The sequence below is a fragment of the Arachis stenosperma genome, chromosome 9 (genome assembly GCF_014773155.1).
Source record: "Arachis stenosperma cultivar V10309 chromosome 9, arast.V10309.gnm1.PFL2, whole genome shotgun sequence".
Taxonomy (NCBI): Eukaryota; Viridiplantae; Streptophyta; class Magnoliopsida; order Fabales; family Fabaceae; genus Arachis; species Arachis stenosperma.
The window spans coordinates 51,847,947-51,866,181 of NC_080385.1; the positions used below are offsets into that span (position 1 = coordinate 51,847,947).

The 18,235-nt window shown below is 28.8% G+C and overlaps 1 pseudogene; it reads left to right on the top strand.

The window, feature by feature from the left end:
- Positions 1–9,853: 9,853 nt before the first annotated feature.
- On the top strand, positions 9,854–15,361 carry LOC130947593 (uncharacterized; annotated as a pseudogene).
- Positions 15,362–18,235: the final 2,874 nt, after the last annotated feature.

Sequence of the window (18,235 nt, forward strand, 5' to 3'; positions counted from 1 at the left end):
TATTATGATTTATATTTTTGTATAAATATTTGTCGTAGATATAACTAATTTATTAACTATACTTTCAGACTTGAAATAAAATGTGTAACATAAAGCATAACATCATATGCCAATTATTTTTTTAATGAGGTTAGTAAAATACTTGGTTGTCGATAAATTTTCATTAGCCTTATAATATAAAGTTTAGTGTAAAATTGACATTCTACTATTACAGTTATATATATGTTCTGATTTTTTCATGTCTTTTTTCTTATAGCTCAAAAATATTATAGACTTTAAACTGTTTCATTTACATTTTACTTGAATAAAGATAAAACAACATATTAAGTACGTTTATTATATAATGACGATGATATTATTATACTAAACTTGAGAAATTTATAATTATAAAATATTATTTTTGATTTACCATATCAAATTAAAATATAAGCCCGTGCATCGCACGGGTTTAACACTAGTAGTAATACAAATAAGGAGCCTATGTGCTGATGTGGCGCTCATACGTTGAGTCGGGAACTTATTTGCTTACGTGTCATCACTAGAAATTTTTAGAATTGTATTTATAAATTATAAATTATAAATTATTTTTTGGCTAGGTTGTTAATTTCAAATTTTAAGTTTGGATTGTTTTACTTAAGTTGTTATTTTTTAAATTTTAAATTGTTTTATTTGTCTGAGTTGTTTTACTTAAGTTGTTATTTTTCAAATTTTAAATTATTTTATTTAAGTTATTATTTTTGAAATTTTAGATTGTTATACTTTAGGTTGTTATTTTTTACATTTTAAATTATTTTACTTAGATTATTCTTTTTTATATTTTAACATTATTTTTTAAAAAATCTTTTGTTGATTTTTTTTAAATTGCAGCTACATAAATTCTTTTAAAAAAATTTAGAATTTTAAAAAAAATTTACGTGTTAATTATACTTCAGTTGATTCACGTTAGTTTAGAGTTTTGATGCTAATGTTTGTTTAGATTGTTATTTTCAAATTTTAAGTTTGAATTGTTTTACTTAGTTTGTTATTTTTTAAATTTTAAATTAAAGCCAACCAAATTTAAGAAAATTTAGTTATGATGCAACTATAAAAGTATAAGTTATGAGAGATGTAAAGTACCACAATTTAAAGTACATCAATCCCTTTCTTTCCATATATCCAAAATCTCTCTACCTATTCTAATGACTGGTATTCACAAAATTGCTGACATCAATCCTACAATTAACAATTTGTGTGTACGTATACGAGTGATACGGTTATGGACACTACCAAGTTACGAAAATTCTCCATTGCCATACTCAATTGAGATGGTTTGGCTCGATGAAGACGTAAGTTTTCTACTAATATTTATCTATTTTATATTTTAAATTTATTTATCTAATCATTTTTTTATTTTTGTTCATTAATTCTAGGGAGGAAAAATACACGCCTCAGTTAAGAGGGCTTTTGTGTCTCGATTCGTGAATTTGCTGGAGGAAGGAATATCTTACCAAATAAGATATTTTGGTGTTGGACTCAACAAGGGTTACTTCAAGAATACACATCATGAGTATGTGGTTAATTTAAACCAACATGCTGATGTGCACAGACTTCCAGAATCGTCGATCCCACGATATGGATTTAAGTTTGTGAGTTTTGACACTCTCAATGCTCCTGGGTATGATTGCACCTATTTAGTTAGTAAGTTTATTAATTTAGAAAAAATTTAATTTATGTATAAGTTGATTTATTTTATTGATAATTTATTCTGTGTTTTTTTTAACAAATTTATTTACAACAATTTTTTATTTTAAATCATTTCAGATGTTGTTGGATATCTTGCTAGAATTGAGAATCTTTATAGTAATATAAATGGGGTGCCTATATGCTGACATGGTGCTCATACGTTGAGTCGGGAAGCTTATTTGCTTACGTGTCGTCACTAGAAATTTTTAGAATTGTATTTATAAATTATAAATTATAAATTATTTTTTGCCTAGGTTGTTATTTTCAAATTTTAAGTTTGGATTGTTTTACTTAAGTTGTTATTTTTTAAATTTTAAATTGTTTTATTTGTCTGAGTTGTTTTACTTAAGTTGTTATTTTTCAAATTTTAAATTATTTTATTTAAGTTATTATTTTTTAAAATTTAGATTATTGTACTTAGGTTGTTATTTTTTTACATTTTAAATTATTTTACTTAGATTATTCTTTTTTATATTTTAACACTATTTTTTAAAAAATCTTTTGTTGATTTTTTTTAAATTGCAGCTACATAAATTCTTTTAAAAAAATTTAGAATTTTAAAAAAAATTTACGTGTTAATTATACTTCGGTTGATTCACGGTAGTTTAGAGTTTTTAAATTATTATTTGTTTAGATTGTTATTTTCAAATTTTTAGTTTGGATTATTTTACTTAGTTTGTTATTTTTTAAATTTTAAATTAAAGTCAACCAAATTTAAGAAAATTTAGTTATGATGCAACTATAAAAGTATAAGTTATGAGAGATGTAAAGCACCACAAATTAAAGTACATCAATCCCTTTCTTTCCATATATACAAAATCTCTCTACTAATTCTAATGGCTGGTATTCACAAAATTGCTGACATCAATCCTACAATTAACAATTTGTGTGTACGTATACGAGTGATACGGTTATGGACACTACCAAGTTACGAAAATTCTCCATTACCATACTCAATTTAGATGGTTTGGCTCGATGAAGACGTAAGTTTTCTACTAATATTTATCTATTTTATATTTTAAATTTATTTGTTTATTCCCATCTAATCATTTTTTTTATTTTTGTTCATTAATTCTAGGGAGGAAAAATACACGCCTCAGTTAAGAGGGCTTTTGTGTCTCGATTTGTGAATTTGCTGGAGGAAGGAATATCTTACCAAATAAGATATTTTGGTGTTGGACTCAACAAAGGTTACTTCAAGACTACACATCATGAGTATGTGGTTAATTTAAACCAACGTACTAATGTGCACAGACTTCCAGAATCGTCGATCCCACGATATGGATTTAAGTTTGTGAGTTTTGACACTCTCAATACTCTTGGGTATGATTGCACCTATTTAGTTGGTAAGTTTATTATTTTAGAAAAAATTTAATTTATGTATAAATTGATTTATTTTATTGATAATTTATTCTGTGTTTTTTTAACAAATTTATTTACAACAATTTTTTTATTTTAACTCATTTCAGATGTTGTTGGATATCTTGCTAGAATTGAGAATCTTTATAGTAATATAAATAGGGAGCCTATATGCTGACGTGGCGCTCATACGTTGAGTCGGGAAGCTTATTTGCTTACGTGTCGTCACTAGAAATTTTTAGAATTTTATTTATAAATTATAAATTATAAATTATTTTTTGCCTAGGTTGTTATTTTCAAATTTTAAGTTTGGATTGTTTTACTTAAGTTGTTATTTTTTAAATTTTAAATTGTTTTATTTGTCTGAGTTGTTTTACTTAGTTTGTTATTTTTCAAATTTTAAATTATTTTATTTAAGTTATTATTTTTTAAATTTTAGATTGTTGTACTTATGTTGTTATTTTTTACATTTTAAATTATTTTACTTAGATTGTTCTTTTTTATATTTTAACACTATTTTTTAAAAAATCTTTTGTTGATTTTTTTAAATTGCAGCTACATAAATTCTTTTAAAAAAATTTAGAGTTTTAAAAAAAATTACGTGTTAATTATATTTCGGTTGATTCACGTTAGTTTAGAATTTTTAAATTATTGTTCGTTTAGATTGTTATTTTCAAATTTTAAGTTTGGATTGTTTTACTTAATTTGTTATTTTTTAAATTTTAAATTAAAGCCAACCAAATTTAAGAAAATTTAGTTATGATGCAACTATAAAAGTATAAGTTATGAGAGATGTAAAGCACCATAATTTAAAGTACATCAATCCCTTTCTTTCCATATATCCAAAATCTCTCTACTTATTCTAATGGCTGGTATTCACAAAATTGCTGACATCAATCCTACAATTAACAATTTGTGTGTACGTATACGAGTGATACGGTTATGGACACTACCAAGTTACAAAAATTCTCCATTGCCATACTCAATTGAGATGGTTTGGCTCGATGAAGACGTAAGTTTTCTACTAATATTTATCAATTTTATATTTTAAATTTCTTTATTTATTCCCATCTAATCATTTTTTTATTTTTGTTCATTAATTCTAGGGAGGAAAAATACACGCCTCAGTTAAGAGGGCTTTTGTGTCTCGATTTGTGAATTTGCTGGAGGAAGGAATATCTTACCAAATAAGATATTTTGGTGTTGGATTCAACAAGGGTTATTTCAAGACTACACATCATGAGTATGTGGTTAATTTAAACCAACGTACTGATGTGCACAGACTTCCAGAATCGTCGATCCCATGATATGGATTTAAGTTTGTGAATTTTGACACTCTCAATGCTCCTGGGTATGATTGCACCTATTTAGTTGGTAAGTTTATTATTTTAGAAAAAATTTAATTTATGTATAAGTTGATTTATTTTATTGATAATTTATTCTGTGTTTTTTTTAACAAATTTATTTTCAACAATTTTTTATTTTAAATCATTTCAGATGTTGTTGGATATCTTGCTGGAATTGGGAATGAGAGAACTCTTGAAAAGGATGGTAAATCTACCAAGTATATTGTTATCGAGTTAGAGATTGATGATGGGTAATTATCTATTTATTTTTATAAATATAAAAATTTTGATAAATTCATATTTTTAAATTATTATTTTAATTTATTTTATTATTAATATTTTTATTCATATTATTAATAAGTAACAAATATATCTTAACTAACATTAAACTTAGTTAAAATTTTTTAGATTCAAATGCACCGTTTAAAGACGTCTAAGTATTTAAATTTTTTGAAAAAATCACCTTAGATTGATTTAAAATAAAATTCAAATTTAAAGACGTCTAAGTATTTATGTGAATTTTTACTCATTTTTTATTAAATTAAATTTTTCAGAAAAGATTGTTTTACAAAATTTCATGTATGGCACAAAGATGTTCTTCAATCTTGAAGATGCAAGTGTCATCCAATTTAAAAATAGGTGGGTATTTTTTTTAATTATTTAGTTTCATACTATGTGTATGTTATCTAACATAGTTTTTTTTGCTTTATTTATCTAGCTTTGTAAGATTTGAAGAACCTAGAGGTAACATCAGCGGAATTCCAAATGAGGCCGCATTCTTAAAAATTTATCAAGGCAAAACCATTGAGCAGTTAAAAGAATTAGATACAGTAAGTTCCTATTTTGAAAAAAAGTTGAGAAAAAAATAATTGAAATTCATTGTACATAGATTATTTTTGTTTATTCATCTTATTTATTTAAAAACTCACCAAATTCAAGGAATTTAAATCATTAATTTTTTTTCAGAATGTTGTTTGTGTTGTCTTGGCTACTATAAGTCATATTATGGATACTCCAGACTGGTGATATGGCCAATGTGAATGCAATAGGTCCACATATGCTTTTACAAAATGTTTTAAATGTTCAAGTTGTGGCCGTCTGCTTTTATCCATAACTCTAAGGTTATTTATTTATTTTTTAAATTAAAGTCTATGCACGTTGGATTAGATATTGAATAAGTCTATATTTAACTTTTTTTTATGTTATTTTCTTTTTTAAGCAGGTACCGAATAAAGTTTGGTGTCATTGATAATTCTGACTGTGCATGTTTTGTCGTCTTTGACAAGAAGGCAAAACAAGTTTTAAGAAAGAGCTGTATAGAGATACTTGATCCACTCCTATTAGTAAAATATTTTTATTGGTAAAAACATTAGTGAAGATATTTTTATTGGTAATTTTTATATTATTTATTATTAATATATTATGTAATACCCTGCAGAAAGGAGATCTATCGGATACACCTATACTTTTACTCAATCTAATTGATAAGACATTTCTCTTCATCGTTGAAGTTCAAATATCTGATTATCCACATTTTTCACCTTCTTATAAAGTTAAGAAGATGACTGATAACGTGGACCTCATAAATAAATTCAAAGAGGCTCACTCTATTCAAATTTTGAGTATAATTATAAGTGTACTTTTTATTAAAAATTAATTCATTTTTTAGTCATTAGTAGTATCTAATTTATAAATAATAAATAATAATTAATTATAATTTTAGGATGTTGACTACACCGGAGGCTTGCTTCCAATTTCAAAAACATCATCAATCATTGAAGGGAAAAAAGTGGAAGGTGCTAAGGTATTTGTACAAAAATTTTTTTTTTTTTGTTCTCTCAAAATTATATCTTAATTTTATTCAAAAAATATTAGTGAGATAAAATTAAAGGTTAGAAAGAAGTCTTTAATTTAACGTGGTATTTTGTACAGAATTTGTTGTTTGAATTCTCCAATGAAGTTGCGGCCAATGATGAATCCGAATTGTTGGAAAATGCTATTACACCAACTAAGCGACATTCTTCGGAGTCGGAAGAATCGAAGGTGGAAGGAGATACCTCAACTTGCAAGAAGATCAAGATTGAAAAAGAAACTTGAGAATTTGGATGCACATGTTTTGGAATCCCTTTTAAAGTCTGTCTAATAGAATAATGCCAAACATATGTTTGTTTTGGTGGAAACATTGTCTTTTCTTGAGTTGTTATTTTTCTTTTGGTTTTTTTCGATTTTTATGTTTGGAAGTTAGAATTTTTTAAAATATAAATTGAAGTTATTTAGTTATTACTTATGGTTTTATTTTTAATTTGATTTTCACCGTTGATATTATGATAATTTCTAATTTAATATTTAATGTCATAAAGTATAAATTTCTTTTTTGAATTATTGTTGATACAATTAAGTTAGTTATTAATTTTTAATATGTATTTATTTTAAAAAAATCTAATTATAATTTTTAATTGAAGTATTATGCTTAGAATTTTAAATTTAAATTCAAATATATTTTTTTTGAATTTTTACGCAAGCAATTGGGTTTGAGAATTTTTTTTAAAAATTTATATAATTTATAAGCTACTATGCTAATTACAAAGGATTATAATAAAGTAACTAGAATTACCAGTCTTATTAAGATGTGAGGTTATTTATACTATTTAAAAAAATATAATACTATTTAAATTTTAGAAAAAGTATAATAAAGTTAATACTATTTATGACAAAAGTAAAAAAAATCATTTTTAAATTAACAAATTTCTATATTCCTAATGGACAACGAACGTTTGATTAGAAAATTTTATTTAAAAATTTAAAATTTATACTAGCTAATTAGAAAATTTTATTTAAAATTTTGAAATTTGAATTTCTAATACTAATTTCTAATTAGATAATTTTTTAACCATTTCGATTTTTAAATTTAAATTTTTTTACTTGCCACATTTATAAATTTTTATTATTATCTTTTAGATTGTCTCTCCACAATAGAAATACTTTCATCTTTTTCTCTTTTTTTTTTTAAATATTTTTTTTAATTTACGTAATTTATAAGGTTATTAATTTTTAGATTATATTTAATTTTATTTATTTTTTATCGATAAATAATAGGATTGATACTATTTATGATGAAACTAATAACAATTATTTTTAAATTAACAAATTCCTATATTCTTAATGAACAATAAATGCTTAATTAAAAAAGTTTATTTAAAATTTTTTTATTTGCACTAGCTAATTAGGATACTCTATTTAAAAATTTGAAATTTAAAATATAAAGAAAATACAAAGCGAAGCACAATTGAAGGTAGATTTCATACAAAAAAAAAAACTAACATGTCATGAGTATTTTGGCTGAATAAAAGCCTATAAAATACAATATTTTCTATATATTATTTAGGTATTGACAAGTAATAAATTATTAATTTACATTATTTTCGTAATATGTTACTAAATTTGTTTATGAAAAAATTACAAGAAATTCGAGTGATGGTTCCAATGGTGTGCATTTTCAATCGGTGTTGTTGAACATTACAAATAGCATCAATACAGGTTGATTTTTGGATAATTTTTTTTAGGACTTACTTATGTGAATGTACATGCACTTTATGTATTTTGATTTTCCTACTATTTATTCAATTATAATCTTTAATAAGAAATATGTTCAAAACTAATATCTCGAGTTATTTTATTAGATAATAACTCAACACCATAGATCAAGGTCTCCAACTACTAATCTACACTCTGTAGGCAAAAAAGAACGATGTTCCAATATTAGTGATATTAGTAATTCGAGTATCGCATGTAAAGTATATGATAGCCCATGTTATCAAACAAGTCAACAACAGCTTCAACAAACATCAAATAATATCGACCAGTTACAATGCTAGCGTATGTTATTATGCTTTTATTACTTAAAGATTAAACATTTAACTTTTCAACGAGTCTACTAAAAATAATCTTTGGTATCTGCTAAATAATTATTATAGATTCATTGGAGTACACAAATCGAATTAGATTGCAAAGGGATGCAAGACTGAATAGGAAGACTATGCTACTTCAAAAGAGACATGGTAAGATAAGCATGATAATAATTGTTTGTTTGTTCTCTCAAAATTAGATCACTCTAAAATTTTACTTCTTTTATCTTTAATATAAATTCAAACATTTAACATATATTCATTTTTCTTTTTTTATAATATAAAGTACCTGATGTATTATCTCTAATGACTATAGGAGCAAGTACATCTAATTCAAATTTAGATACTAAAGAATTAGAAGAAGTGTGCATAGCTGAAAAAGGAAGACACCTGAGACAAAGAAAAATATTCTTGAAGGAATTGGCTATAAATCTTTCAAAAATTTTTGAAGAAGTTGAGGATATTACTGAAAACACGACTATATTAGATGATTCTGTGCAAATTGAATACCCAGCCATATTCGATGTTGCTGAGAATACATGTAATCTAAAAAGTAGCAATATCAGCACTCTATTATTTACTATTGTTATGCTTTTTATAAACAAAAAAATATTGTTTAGTGTTCAAATTTTTAAAATTCAGACTAAGATATGGTTATATATTATAATTTTTGTATTTGAACATTGATTTATTGTAATTCTTATTGTTTGATTAGCGTGCATGTAAAACTTAAATCTTGAGGCTGGCACAATGAAATCGTATTATACGATCTAATATTTTTAATCCATAAATTGTAGTCTTCGGTAATCTTTTATAAATATTATTTTTATACTTAACATGGTGAAAGAAAGGTATATTTTTATATAAAGTATTTGTTGCAGATATAACTGAAACATAATTTATTATTTTGGTGATCATTAGATGTGATAGATATTAGTGACCCAGAATTTTTTTGTCGGCATTGCGACGCCATGATGTGGTATGAGGAGAGATCAGAGAAGTCCAAAACAGGATCCAATATTGAGTTCTCAATATGTTGTATGCGAGGGAAGGTACAACTGCCGTTTTTGTAATGTCCACCTCAGCTCTTGCAAGGTTTAATATCTGGAGCAGACCAGAGAAGCAAACACTTTAAGGATAATATAAGAACTTATAATAGCATGTTTTGCTTCACGTCCCTTGGAGGTAAAATAGAGACCTCCATCAATGATGGGACAGGTCCTCCCCAGTTCATTGTGAGTGGAATAAACTACCGCAGAATTGGAAGCTTGGTGCCAATTGAGGGACAAAGACCAAAATTCGCGCAATTATATATTTATGATACAGAAAATGAGGTCTCAAATAGGATAGAGATTTTCAGGTTTGTATCATGCATTCCAAATTGATTAAAAATGTATTCAGGTAGTTCGTACTTTGATTTTGGTTAATTATGAATACTAATATTTTTCAATTGATATTTTATACAGCTCAAGAACAACCAACAACAACATTGACCATTCCTTAGTTCTAGACCTCAAGGACATGATCGATCAACATAATGTTCTTGCTCACACATTTAGGATAGTGAGAAACTACCTCAATCAAGGAGATATCACAAATATAAGGCTACGGTTGTACCGGAAAAGATCAAAGGATGCGAGAGTCTACAATTTACCATCTTCTAATGAGATCACAGCCCTAATAGTAGGAGATTTTAATTCTGGAGATGCAGGGCGTGATATTATAGTTCAATTAAAGTCCGGACATCTGCAAAGAATTCATGAGACACATACGGCATTTATTCCTCTTCAGTACCCTATGATGTTTCCTTACGGTGAAGATGGCTACCAAGAAGACATTCCTTTGCGAGAATCTCATAGGGCTGATGAAAATAGAAAGAGACAGTGTGTGAGTTTAAGAGAGTTCATAGCATTTAGAATACAAGAGAGAAAGGTCGAGTATGCAACCACTGTCAATAGTGGAAGATTATTTCAGCAGTTCTTGGTTGATTACTTTTCTATGATTGAAGTACAAAGGTTGACCTACTTTCGAAACAACCAAACAAAGGTGAGGAGTGATATATACAAAGGGATTCAAGATGCAGTTGTTAGGGGTGAGACACGTGCTTCCAAAGCAGGTAAACGTATCATCCTACCTGCATCCTTCACTGGTGGCATGAGATACATGTTTAATAATTGTCAAGATGCTATGGCAATTTGTAAGAAATATGGATATTCAGACCTCTTCATCACAATGACATGTAACTCGAGTTGGCAAGAGATTGAAAGGGTTAACAATCCAAGGAATTTAAAGGTTGAAGACCGGCCGGATATATCGTGTAGAGTGTTTAAAATTAAGCTTGACATGATAATCTCGGATCTTAAGCAAGGAATTCCATTTGGAGTGCTAGATGTAGGTATTGCTCATCATCCAACCTTATTTTTAGATAAATATTCCTTTAGATTGTTATAAAATAAATGGCAAAACATTTTCTTACTTAGCATATTGTTGATTTTTATTATCATCCTTAATTTATCAAAGCACATACATAAAATAGATAGTTTAAATATAACATGTATTTTTTTGTCTTTTTGGTATAAGGAATGTATACGGTGGAATTCCAAAAAAGATGTCTACCACATGCTCACATTCTTTTATGGTTAAGTGGAGACCATAAGATAACAACGACAACTCAAATTGATCAGTTAATATCTTCAGAGTTGCCAGATCCTGTTCGGTACTCAAAATTGTTTAGAGCTGTATCTACATATATGATTCATGGACCATGTGGTAGAGCATTCTCAAAATCTCCCTGCATGAAAGATGGGTACTGCACCAAATATTATCCCAAGACATTCAGTAAAACCACAGTTATCGATGATAGTGGATACCCATCATATAGAAGACGAGACACAGGTGCGGTTATTGAGAAGAAGGGAGTCCATATGGATAATAGGAATGTAGTTCCATACAAAGCATATCTGCTGATGTCTTATCAAGCGCATGTTTATGTTGAGTACTGCAACAAGCCAAATGCTATCAAATATTTGTTCAAGTACGTGAATGAAGGTCCAGACAGGGTAGCAGTTGAAGTTACAAAGGAAGCTTCCAGTGGAGAGGATGCTCAGGTTATTGATGAGATCAAACAATTTTATGATTGTAGATATTTGTCTGCATGTGAGGCTGTGTGGAGAACCTTAGCGTATGATATTCATCAAAGGTGGCCTTCAGTGATGAGATTAACCTTTCATTTGCCTGGAGAGCAAAATATCATCTTTAAAGATGATGACGATCTTGAAGAAATCGTGGAAGAAGAGGAAGGAAAATGTATGATGTTCTTAACATGGATGGAGGCCAATAAAAAATTTGAAGCATGTCAAACTTTGACGTATGCTGAGTTTCCAAATCAATTTGTTTATGATAGAGAATCAAGGGAATGGCATCCACACAAAAGAGGGTATTCTATCGGGAGGTTAAATTATGTTCCACCGGGTGCAGGTGATATTTATTATATGAGAATTTTGTTAGCTGTTCAGAGAGGTTGCACAACATATGAGTCTATTAGGACAGTTAATGGAATTACATATTCTAGCTTCCAAGATGCTTGCTATTCTATGGGACTACTGTGCGATGATAGGGAATTCATTGCAGCTATTAATGAGGTAGCTGAACTTGCATGTGGTCATCAATTGAGAAAACTATTTGCGATGCTACTGATATCTAATAGCATCAGCAACCTAGAGCGTGTTTGGAATGCAACTTGGACATTATTAGCTGATGGAATACTATATGAGAGGAGAAAAGCTTTGAAAAATCAAGGTATTTTACTATATTTTTTTTATATCAAGATTTTATTCTCTTATTATCTTTATTTTTATTAATAATATTAAAAATTTTATTTTGAAATTACTTATTAAATATTTCATAAAACCACCATGTGCTTTTACTATGACTAAACATGACTGATGATGAATTGAAAAACTTCTGCCTTATTGAGATTGAGAAGATACTCAACAGCAATGCGAGATCTTTAAGAGACTATCAATCAATGGCACATCCTACGATGTCTGATGTTCGCCTTTTTCAGAATAAGCTAATAGAAGAGGAGTTAACATATGACACAAATGCGTTGACTCATACAAACTTATATACGGAACAAAAGATGACTCATGAACAAAGGTTAGTATTTGATGAGATACTCAATGCTATTATTACAGACTCTGGTGGTTTTTACTTCGTTTATAGGCATGGTGGGTGTGGTAAGACATTTATTTGGAATGGACTTTCTTCTGCTATTCGGTCTAGAGGAATGATCGTTTTAAATGTCGCATCCAGTGGAATTGCTTCTTTACTCCTACCTAGTGGCAGAACGGCTCATTCTAGATTTTTAATACCCATTACAATTACTGATGAATCTACTTGCAACATCAAGCATGGCAGTTTGAAGGCTGAGCTGCTCATCCAAAGTAGCTTAATAATTTGGGATGAAGCTCCAATGCTCAATAAAATGTGCTTTGAAGCACTTGATCGGACGCTCAGGGATCTTATGTCAGTTACCGATCAACATAAGACACATCAACCATTTGGGGGTAAGGTTGTTGTTCTAGGAGGTGATTTTAGACAGATACTTCCGGTGATTCCGAAAGGGAGTAGACACGATATATTGGCATCCGCTATTAACTCATCCCATCTGTGGTCGTTTTGTAAGGTTCGAAAACTGCATACAAATATGAGGCTTCTAATGTCTTCTTCGGATCAAGATGAAGGTGAAATGAAGAGATTCGCTAATTGGATACTTGATATTGGAAATGGAAATATTGGCTCTGTTGTTGGTGATGAATCAGAAGTTAAAATTCCAGATGATCTATTAATTACAACTACTGATGACTCTCTCTCTCATTTGGTAGACTTTGCATATACAAATTTGTTGCAAAACATGTCAGATTACAGGTATTTTCAGAGTAGGGCAATTCTTGCACCCACGCTTGAGAGTGTCGAGAAGGTAAACGATTTTGTCTTGACAATCTTTCCAGGGATAGTGATAAACCCCATTTTTAGGGTTTATCTTGCATTAAATTTAGAGTATTTTGATGACCTTTTCTCACATTTGGCCTATGAATTAGCATGGTTTTGTAATCTCTCCCGTATTTGTGCTTAAGTGTAAAAACATACTTTTTAAGCCTTTAATTTGATAATTTTAATTCATCCTTGATTCCATAAGATGTCTTGATGTGTTTGCTAGTAATCTCAGGTTGAAATAGGCTAGGCATGGATCAAAGGAGCAAGGAAGGAAGCATGCAAGTGGAGAGAAGCACAAAAAGCCAAAGAATTGATCTCGGCCAAGCACGCGCACGCGCACAAGGCGCTCGCGCGCACATTGTGGAATAAGCCAGGGACGCGCACGTGTACCGTGCGCGCACGCGTCGTAGTCCGCACGTGATTTTGTTATTGCAACACGTGCCTTGCGATTTTGGAAGGTTTTAGCAACCAACTTTGGCGCCAAATTGCATATAAGAACCAAGGATTGAAGGGGATTGAGACACATTCACATCCATAGACTCATTTTACAAGTTTTTTTAGATATTTTTAGTTAGTTACATTTGTAGAGAGAGAGACTCCAACCTCTCTCTAGGATTCATCTTCATTTTTCTCAATTCACAACCATTCCTTGGTGAGATCTATTCCAACACTCAATTTACTTTGTTCATGTTGTAGATCCTCTTCTCTAATCTCAATTAGTGTTTGTAATTGTTCAATTCTTATAGATCTTAGGTTTAACTTTGTTGTTTCGGATTCTATTAATTCATTGAAGATCTCATTTTCATTGTTGTTCATTGTTGATTGTTGTTAATCTCTTGTGTTGAATCACTTTGATTCTAAACCTCTTCTCAATTTTACTATGTCTTTCATTCTTGCTCTCCAAATATTTGAGAAAATGCCAACTTTAGATATGGAGTAGCATTCCCTCACTTGGCCTAGTGGTTGAGTCATTGGAGACACTTGAATAATGGATGTCAATTGTTGATTAAGAATTGAGAATTGCTAATTGACTTAGAGTGCACTAAAGCTAGACTTCCCTAGGGTAAGACTAGGACTTGGGACTTGAGTTAATTACTTTTACTTGACTTTCTTCTATGATTAGGGGTTAACTACGTGAAGTAACACTCCTTTGTTATCACAATTGAAGGAAGCTATAGTGATGGAACTTCCAATGTTCAACCTTGGCCAAGGCTTTTGATACTGATTGATTGTTGTTTTCTTTTATTAGCACTTTTATGCCACACTCTTCAAGTCACGAAAGATCACTTAACCAATAGCATGCATCCTTGTAGCATTCCTAGGGAAGAACGACTCGGGACTAATACTCTCGGTTATAGATTGTAGAATTGTTTGATGATGGATTTTGCGTCGGTTTAGACTATACTACGATTGATTACTTGATAATTTCTATACCGGCAAAAATTCACTTATCAGATAGAAAATGAGTATTTGAGCTCTGACACAATATGTCAAGCTGATGAGAATGAAGATGTACAACAAGAGTGGTTCACACCAGAGTTCTTAAATGACATCAAATGTTCGGGACTACTCAATCACAAGTTGACTTTGAAGCGAGGAGTCGCTGTAATGCTACTGCGAAACATAGACCAGACTTTAGGTTTATGCAACGGGACAAGATTAATAGTTAACGAACTTGGCAGCAATGTAATTGGAGCGACGGTAGTGACCGGTAGATATATTGGAGATAAAGTGTAAATTCCAAGAATGAACTTGATCCCTTCAGATTCAGGATTGCCATTTAAGTTCCAACAGAGACAATTTCCATTAACAGTGTGCTTTGCAATGACCATTAACAAGAGTCACGGTCAATCATTATCACATGTAGGGCTTTATTTGCCAAAATTAGTATTCACACATGGACAACTTTATGTTGCTTTGTCAAGAGTTAAGAGTCGTAGTGGCCTCAGGGTTTTAATTCTAGACGAAGACGGCAATCCAAAGTCATCAACAACAAATGTCGTGTTCAAAGAGGCTTTTAATAATATTTAGGTAAGAATAATATTATTTTCATTTTAATAGCATGTTATGATTTATATTTTTGTACAAATATTTACTATAGATATAACTAATTTATCTATAACTCTTTTTTCAGATTTGAAATGAAATGTGTAACAAGGAGCACAACACCCTATGCCAATTGCTTTTCTAATGAAGTTAGTAAGATACTAGGTTGCCGATAAATTTTTATTAGCTTTTTGATATAAAATTTAGTGTAAAATTAACATGCTATTATTACAGTTATATATGTTCTTATTTTTTTTTTTCATGTCTCCCTCCTTATGGTTCAAGAATATTATAAACTTCAAACTCTTCTATTTATATTTTACTTTGAATAAAGATAAAACAACATATTTAACACGTTTATTATATAACGACGATGATAGTGTTATACTAAATTAAAAAAATATATGGTTATAAAATATTATTTTTAATTTAACTTATCAAATTTAAATATAAGTCCGTGCATCGCACGGGTTTAACACTAGTTCTTAATGAACAATAAACGCTTAATTAAAAAAGTTTATTTAAAAATTTTTTATTTGCACTAGCTAATTAGGATACTCTATTTAAAAATTTGAAATTTAAAATTCTAATACTAATTCCTAATTAAGGGACTTCTTAACCGTTTTGATTTTTAAATTTATTTTTTTTTATTTGTCACATTTATCAATTTTTTCTGTTTACTTCGTTTACATTGTTATTTTTTACATTATCTCAGCACAACCATAGACAATCATAGAGGTACTTTTATCTTTTTCTCTCTCTCTTTACTTATAAGTTACTCATTTTCAATCTCTTTATTTAAGAAAATAAAAAAAAGATTTTAACTATAAGTTAAATTTATTGATCGTGAGAGTAAACTTATATTTATTTGAAACTAATGGGTGTTTGTGTATGACTATGTTTTTTATCATTTTTGTCTCAGTAAACAAATACTATACATGTACTCATGTGTACTCTCGTGTCTATATTTTGATGGACATGTATACCAAAAACAAACGCTGCCATATGTGTACTCCTGTGTACTTTTTTTTAATAATATAAAAAGTTTGATAATAAAAATGTATTATGTATAATTTATATATATTTTTAATTGGTTAAAAAATTTATTTATTTGATATTTTCAGGTATATATTGAAAGATGCAAGAAGTCCAAAGAGAAGCAAGATTGAAGAGAAAATTGATATTAAAAGACAAAGAAAATACAAAGCGAAGCAAAATTGAAGGTAGATTTCATACAAAAAAAACTAACATGTGAGTATTTTGGCCGAATGAAAGCCTATAAAATACAATATTTTCTATATATTATTTAGCTATTGACAAGTAATAAATTATTAATTTACATTATTTTCGTAATATGTTACTAAATTTGTTTATGAAAAAATTACAAGAAATTCGAGTGATGGTTCCAATGGTGTGCATTTTCAATTGGTGTTGTTGAACATTACAAATAGCATCAATACAGGTTGATTTTTGGATGATTTTTTTAGGACTTACTTATGTGAATGTACGTGCACTTTATGTATTTTGATTTTCCTACTATTTATTCAATTATAATCTTTAATAAGAAATATGTTCAAAACTAATATATCGAGTTATTTTATTAGATAATAACCCAACACCATATCGATCAAGGTCTCCAACTACTAATTTACACTCTGTAGGTGAAAAAGAACGATGTTCCAATATTAGTGATATTAGTAATTCGGGTATCACATGTGAAGTATATGATAGCCCATGTCATCAAACAAGTCAACAACAGCTTCAACAAACATCAAATAATATCGACCAGTTACAATGCCAGCGTATGTTATTATGCTTTTATTACTTAAAGATTAAACATTTAACTTTTCAATGAGTCTATTAAAAATAATCTTTGGTATCTGCTAAATTATTATAGATTCATTGGAGTACACAAATCGAATTAGATTGCAAAGGGATGCAAGACTGAATAGGAAGACTATGCTACTTCAAAAGAGACATGGTAAGATAAGCATGATAATAATTGTTTGTTTGTTCTCTCAAAATTAGATCACTCTAAAATTTTACTTTTTTTATCATTAATATAAATTCAAACATTTAACATATATTCATTTTTCTTTTTTTATAATATAAAGTACCTGATGTATTATCTCTAATGATTACAGGAGCAAGTACATCTAATTCAAATTTAGATACTAAAGAATTAGAAGAAGTGTGCATAGCTGAAAAAGGAAGACACCTGAGACAAAGAAAAACATTCTTGAAGGAATTGGCTATAAATCTTTCAAAATTTTTTGAAGAAGTTGAGGATATTACTGAAAACACGACTATATTAGATGATTCTGTGTAAATTGAATACCCAGCCATATTCGATGTTGCTGAGAATACAGGTAATCTAAGAAGTAGCAATATCAGCACTCTATTATTTACTATTGTTATGCTTTTTATAAACAAAAAAATATTGTTTAGTGTTCAAGTTTTTAAAATTCAGACTAAGATACGGTTATATATTATAATTTTTGTATTTGAACATTGATTTATTGTAATTCTTATTGTTTGATTAGCGTGCATGTAAAACTTAAATCTTGAGGCTGGCACAATGAAATCGTATTATATGATCTAATCTTTTTAATCCATAAATTACAGTCTTCGGTAATCTTTTATAAATACTATTTTTATACTTAACATGGTGAAAGAAAGGTATATTTTTATATAAAGTATTTGTTGCAGATATAACTGAAACATAATTTATTATTTTGGTGATCATTAGATGTGATAGATATTGGTGACCCAAAATTTTTTTGTCGGCATTGCGACGCCATGATGTGGTATGAGGAGAGATCAAAGATGTCCAAAACAGGATCCAATATTGAGTTCTCA